This window comes from Artemia franciscana, chromosome 2 (genome assembly GCF_032884065.1).
Source record: "Artemia franciscana chromosome 2, ASM3288406v1, whole genome shotgun sequence".
In the NCBI taxonomy this organism is placed as follows: Eukaryota; Metazoa; Arthropoda; class Branchiopoda; order Anostraca; family Artemiidae; genus Artemia; species Artemia franciscana.
Window position 1 is genome coordinate 31,208,023 of NC_088864.1, and position 7,979 is coordinate 31,216,001.

The window sequence follows — 7,979 nt, forward strand, 5'->3', positions numbered from 1 at the left end:
GTTAAAAAAAACTTGTTTTTTTTTATTTAATGATAATCAAAGACCTGAGTCTGATCTCATATTAGCAAGCTTTCAGGTAGACGCACATTACCCCGTAAAAAAAATAAATAAAAAATAGAATAGAATAGAACATCAAATTTTAATAAGGACGCATGAAGTTCTGGTCATTTCAACATAGAATAGATTTCGTAAGGATATTCTATCAGAATTCCCTTCATTCTTGCCAAAAATGCTCTAGTTTCTCTTTAATTTAAAATAAGACATAATTATGCTAAAATTTACATGAAAGTAAGTTCAAGATTAAAGAATTTGGTGTTAGTTTTTCATGATATTCTACAAAATATTCATTAATGAAGGGCTAATTAAAAAAAAATCCTAAAAATATTTCAATCGAAGCTCTGATGTTATACATTCAATAGAGAAAACCATGCGCGGATTTAAAATAAACAAAGGTGGAAACCACATGCTACATCAAGAACAGAATTCAGGGGAAAACTGTTATTGTTTTGAAAGGAAAGGGTATGGGCGGAAACTTTTACTTGAAGACTCAAAAATCATATAGAATTGCACAATAGACTGAAAAACCTTCAATTTTTATCTTATCGCTCCAATCGCCATGGCGACAGTACATAGCTTACTATCTTGATTAAAAATATTTGTCCCACTGTTAAACTTTGATGTAGTAGTTTAGTAGCAATTTTGATATCTTCAGGATAAAACACGTTTAGTTTGGGCAGGTACATTTCTAATTATTTTTCTCCATTAGGACGGCTATTTAAAAAATGATAATAATTTTCTATGATTAAACAAGGAAATCACTCCCTTGGTAAAACTGATTTAAATGATTTGTTTGATCATACTGAGGAAGCTCAAAACCCAAAAACAGGTGAATTGTATGTATGAAATACATACATGTACGGGTGAATTGTAATTGCAAATATATGAAAATACAAAGGTAAACTATGAAAATGTCAGTACTCTCCGGAGGTTTGGGCTAGTGGGCTCCCTACACCCTGTATCTATGGCGGTGCAAGACTGTTGGTTTTTATCAGGAAATGCATTTCAGCACCATATTAAAACATAAAAAGAAATCACCATATGCAAATAAGACTTATCTGACAGATCCAGTGTTGGACGTTAGATTTATATTTCCATATATATTTCCATAAGGATATAAATCACGTTGCAATTTTGATTTAAGACTCGTTGCCTAATCCGCTTTTGTGCGAGTAGACCTATTAGTAAATGAAGTTATATTGGACCACAAAGCTGAATCCAACTTTAATCCAGCTGGAATAAATGGAGTGGATATGCATCAGTTGCACATCTACGACTCTATTATTTTAGGCCGGGGTTTGTCAACTTAGACAACTTTCTTCACGCGACCATCATATTTTCAGGGGATTTGTTTTGTGAAGGTCAGTGGCAAAATACAGCCTAGTACCTGCCCCTTGCAGCAACATCAACATCAAGTATTTGTGGTTATATATATATATATATATATATATATATATATATATATATATATATATATATATATATATATATATATATATATATATATATATATATATATATATATATATATATATAGATTTACAAATATTTCCGTTTCAAACTTTATTGGCTTACATGTTAATTCAGTCGAGAGACAGAATCATGACACAGAGAGATACACATTATGTACCTTGTTATGTATATAAAATAACAAATTGGAACATGCGATAACCTGAATAGCTGCATAATTTTTTTTTTTTTTAGTCCCTTTGTCACCTCCTTCCGATCGCTTCGCTCCCTTTAGTCGGCACCTCGAGCCTCTAGTTTTTGCAAATGGCTCTTGCTTTGCCTGCGTCGGAATTAACATAATGATAATTATACGTAATAAGGATTAATATCAAATTAAATTCTATTTAGTTAAGAATTGATAAGAATACCCGAGGTGTGGGGGTGGATACTACCCCCTACACTTTGTATTCTCCGGAAATGCACCTCATAGAAATTTTGAAGAGGTCATTTATTGTCGTAGAAACTTTGAAAAGAGCTCATTCAATTGGAAATTGAAAGGGTAGATGCCCTTTGTAATAGTCAAAAGGGATTGGAGGGCAAATACCCCTCCGCCCTCTTCCACGATAGACCCAAACACATCCAATCAAAATTTTGAAATAGCCATCGTTCAACGTAACGAAAGGTACAAAAATTCTGTCTTTGTGGATGACAACCCCCAAGAGCCCTCAGGGCAAGGGTTGTAAGTTATGCTCTGGGGGCATATAAGGTTTATATAGAAAGGGTGATCCTATAAACTTCGGAGGGGGCTTAGTGGATTGGTAATCAGACGTTCTAATATCCTTTTTAAGATTGAGAGTGATTGAAAGGTAAATACTCCCCTCCCCCCCCAACCCTCGAATTTTCCCGAAATGTATCTGCTAGAAATTTGAGAGGGCCATTTGTAGTTGTAAAAACCTCGAAAAGGCTCATTCGATTGAATTGAAAGGGCATGCGCCCTTTTTATCGGTCAAAAGTGATCGGAGGGAAATAACACCCCCCGTTCCTTCAACTCCCATCATTTCCCAAAACACAAAAATCCAAATTTTGGGATACCAATTTTTTCAGCGTGTTAAAAGGTCTGGAAATTATGTCTTTGACAACCCCCATACCTTCTCAAGACCAGAACATAATTTGCACTTTACTAAAAGAAAAAATGGCTATGGATTGTCAGTTTAGTATACATATACTGATATATACTTCTTAAGGCTTTAATAATTTTTATTTATTAAAGTTAAAAAGTTAAGACATCTTAAACGTATTTTGTCATTTAATGTCGTAGGATGAAAGGATTAGATTGGCTTTTGAGTCTTCAACGGGAAAGTGAACGCAAAACAGATATTTTTGTGTCAAAAACACACGATAATTTTTTTTAAAAATAAGATTAATAACTGATAATTATATATTATAGCTATTGTAGCTATTAAGCTATTTTATTAAGAAATTTATATTTTTTGATGTGCAATATTACTGATGTTTTGAAATAGCCATTTGTTCAAAAGGAGTAAAAAGATCACATAGGATTGATCACTTTCGGATTGACAAAACCCCCGAGTGTGGGGGCCAGGGTTGTAAGTTATGCACCTGGGGCATATAGGCTTTTTGTGAAAGGTGCGGCTGTTTGAACTTTAGAATAAGATCATTTGATTGGAAATGTGTAGTTCTAGTTCCCTTTTAAGAGTCAAAATTGATGTAGGGCAACTAGACCTTACCCCCTTGACAACCTGTTTTCCCCAAACGCATCTAACGAAAATTGTGAGACACCATTTTGTTCACAATAGTCCAAAGAGCAAACAACAATGGCTTCAAGATGGACACATTTCTCCCGAGCCCAGGTGGAAGTATTTTAAGTTATGCCCTGTGCATATAAGGTTCTTATGGAACGGATGGTCGTCGTATAAACTTTGGATCGGATGGGGCTCATTCGATTGGAAGTCGGAAGGTATAGTGCCATTTTTAAGAGTCAGAATTGAAAGGAGGACAGCCAGCATACTCCCACATTCCTATAATTCCCCAAAACACATCCAATAAAAATTTTAAGAGAACTATTTTGTTCAGCATTATTGAAAGGTCCAGTAATCATGTCTTTGGGGATGTCAGCCTCCTCACAGTCCTCAGGTTAAGGCCTTTAAGTTTGACTATTGGTTCATTGCTTACGTATAATACATGTCACTGATTACCTTAACAGCTCATTCGATTAGAAATTGCGAGAGCCAGCGCCCTTTATAATAGTTGAAAGTGATTGGAGGGCAACAAATCTCCTTCCACGCCCACCGTTTCTCGAAAAACATCTAATCAAAATTTTGAAATGAACATTTTGTTCAATGGAATTTAGAGGTCCGGAAACTATGTCTTTTAGGAAGACAACACTCCCGCCCCACAGTCCCCAGGGCAAGGGTTTTAAGTTATGCCCAGGGGGGGGGGGCAGATCGCATATGAACTTCTGATGGGGCTCGTTGGATCGGTAATCAGAAATTCTAGGGCCCTTTGTAAGATTCAGGGTGAATAGACGGTAGATAATTACCCATCCCCCAAACCTCATATTTTCTCGAAATGAACCTGATAGAAATTTTTAGATGGCCATTTGTTGTCGCAGAAACTTAAAAAAAAGGCTCATTCGATTGTAATTTAAAAGGGCTAGTGCCCTTTTCAATAGTTGAAAGTCATTGTAGGGCAAATAACCCCCCTTCATCACCCACCCTTTCACCCGAAAAAAGCCTAGCTTTTTTCGCTGCTGATCTTATAGGTCTATTTGTGACAGGTTCTGTGTTAATATCTATTGTTTTTTTTAAATATTTTGTAAGGTCATTTTGAATTAAAAATGACCTTACAAAATATTAAAAAAACAATAGATATTAACACAGAACCTGTCACAAATAGACCTATAAGATCAGCAGCGAAAAAAGCTAGGCTGGCATTAAAAACCTGTTTTTAAAGCATTTTCTTTCATTTCATTGAATTGCCTCGTTTCATAACAATTTATTTTTCAGTCCTGGTTGAACTTCGCTGAGGTAAGGATGCTGGGACTGTTTTGAAAAATTGTTCATTTTAGTTTTATTGATTTTATCCTCTCGTAAGTTGTTTTTTCTTATTTGTATTGCTGAGGACGGCCCTCGGACATAGGGCCGAAATATTCATTCTAATTTGTTTCCCACTGTCTTAAAAAATCCCTATTGTTCTTCTTGTTTTTGGTGTTTGTGATGGAAAGGCAGTGTGGTCTTCGTCATTATTTGCTCCCCTATTTTCTGCTATGTGCCAGGATTGAACTTCGGGCGCGTTGAATTTTTGCTGAAAATTACGTATCTCAATGTGCATTTGTATATTATTACGCTTCCTTTGCGTTTCATTATCTTTTTTCTTTATTTTTCATTTTATTATGTTCTCATGACAGGCTAAAAGCAAGGGTCTATGACATGAGAAAGGGCGGACCTCGTATCCTTTACAAATAGAAACAGTATCAGGTTACTTGAATAGAATGAATTCTGACATGCACGCAACAAGAATTATAGGACGATCTTAGACATCGATTAAATTCAATTTTCTGCTAATGAAAAAGAGAAATACTACCGGTAGAAAGTATTTTAAAGGAGACGGTTTTTACTCAAGTCAAAATATATTCCCGTTTTTTGCTATTAATTAACTTAGAAAAGGGTTAAAAGGAAGAATTTTTCTCGAGTAAAAGCACTAAAAATCCTAATATATAATCTTTATCGATGAAGTTGTCCTATTTTCTTTAGACATTTCATAATTTTAGTTTAAAGGGAGTCAGAACAGCCTGGTTCATCCCCCCAAAACACACCAGTGAAAAATATACCGCGTAAAATTTCCCTCCAGAGAACGGTTCCCTGTTAGAAATCCCCCTGAAAAATTTGCACCGAGCAATTTCACCTGGAAAACTCTCCCCACATGTAGAATTGAGTAGCCAAAGGGAAATTAAGAGAAATAGAAGAAAAAAAATGTTTTCAATTATGAATCTACGTAAAACACCATGAAATGATCAATAGCTTTAAATTGAATCTTTAAACAACTCTCTATGATGTCAGTGGCCCTGAAATGACCAATAGCTTTGAATTGAACCTTTAAACATCTCTCTATGACGTTATAGTTGCCTACTAGTTCCTGTGTTGCCAATTGGGTCGGGGGGGGGGGTGTTCAATGATACCTAGTTGTCTTTAAACCGGGTAACCCCTCTGGATATGATCTTTTACCCACAACTTTAAATTTTAACGTTTCCTTGCCTAATCCATCCCTTTTCTTCTTCCAAAAGTACCCGAAATTCCAAGCTGTTCCCGATATATTGCAGACATGATATGTAGATGACCTGGCGTATGACCTGGCGCAAAGAGCAAGGTTTGGAGGAGGGGGCATTCAACTTCATATATGTAATAACTTTTGTTCATTTTAAGTTTTAATGTTGCTCCTTACTTTCAGTTGAAACACATGTTTTTTTTATTTAATAAGGAGAAGGCATGGAAAGCTACAGCTTCCTTAATCCTGTGCCAGCGGATGGCAAGAGAGCTTTGGGGTTTAGCTCCAAATAAGAGAATGCATCTATAAAAATATTGTAATCAAACCGAATATGTCATCGTGCTGGGGTTTCGGTCACTTTGACTCAGATAAAGCGATAGATAAAGAAAAAATTCATATATTTTATTGCATATATGAGAGGGTTTGCCCCCTCGTCAATACCTCGCTCTTTACACTAAAGTTCGAATTCTGTTCCAATTCCTTAAGAATGACCCCTGAATCACAAAGGCCTCTTAGTTAGAATAAATAACACTTTCGAAATTACTAAAAATACTTCAGCGTAAAAGCGAGGTATTGAGGAGAGGACGAGCCCCCTCATATAATTAATAATTTCTCTTCGCTTCAAGTTTTAATGCTGCTACTTAATTTCAGTTGAAAAACATGTTTTTTTGTTTATTTAATAAACAGAAGGCATGGAAAGCTACAGCTTCCTTAATCCTGTGCTAGCGGATGGCAGGAGAGATTTGGGGTTTAGCTCCAGATAAGAGAATGCATCTATAAAAATATTGTAATCAGCCCGAATACATAATTCTACGTTCCGAAGAAATTGTAAATTCTAAGAAAAATTAAATATTTTTAAGTCCAAAAAATATAAATTTCACAAAATCAATGGAAAAATGCTTAGAGGCTAAAATGTTGTTAAATCAATTGTTATCTCAAATGACCAGATGTGAGGGCTGTCGCAGGATGTATTATACTGTTTTATTGACAACATGAATGATTATGCAATGTCATATAACACATCAATCTCGAAATTCTCGGTAAAATGCGTAGAAATTTTCGAAAAACCAGGGTACATATTCATGGAATGATGCCAAAGAAGGTATTAGTAACTCAATGACACATTAGAGCATGGTCTGCCACAGTGTCTATGTCTCAAAAGACCAGATTTGAGGGCTGTCAGAATATGTATTTTATTGTTTCACTGACAAAATGAATAATTGCACAATACCAGTTAACGCATCCTTCTTAAAATTCTCAAAAACATACTAAGTAACTCTTAGCGTCCCAAAATAATTCTATTTCCCCAAAAATTCTAAGTCTGAGAAAATAAAAACAATTATAAGCCCCGAAAACGGACAACATAAACATAGGATGCGTTAACTGGTATTGTGCAAAAATTGCACAATACCAGTTAACGCATCCTTCTTAAAATTCTCAAAAACATACTAAGTAACTCTTAGCGTCCCAAAATAATTCTATTTCCCCAAAAATTCTAAGTCTGAAAAAATAAAAATAATTATAAGCCCCGAAAACGGACAACATAAATTTCATAAAAGCAAAGAAAAAATGGTTAGAAGCAAAAAATCTTGTTGACTCAGTTGTTATCCCAAAAGATCAGATGTAAGGGCTTTCACATTATGTATTTTATTGTTTCCCCTGACAACACGAACGATTACGTAATACTAGATAACGTCATTCTTGAAATTCTCGTGAACATAACAAGACATTCTCGGCCTTCCAAAATAATTCTAAATCCAAAAACAAATTTAAATAATTATAAGCCTAAAAAAGACAATATAAATTTCATAAAATCAATGGAAAACTACTTAGAAGCTAAAAATGTTAAAGTGTTCTTGAAATTCTCCAATACATGCGAAGAAATTCTTGGAAACCAGGATGCATATTCTTGGAATGATGTCAAAAAAGGTGTTAATAACTCCAAGAGTTCATGATTTTTGAACTGCTACAGTATTTGTGTCTCAAAAGACCAAATGGGAGGGCTATCACAAGATATATTCTATTGTTTCACTGACAACATGAATAATTCCACCTTACCAGATAACGCATCATTCTTGAAGTTCTCGGAAACATACCATGAAATTCTTCGTTTCCTAAAATAATTCCAAGTCATCAAAAAATTATTCGTCCAAAAAAAATTCTAAGTTCAAAAATTAAAGGTTCCAAAA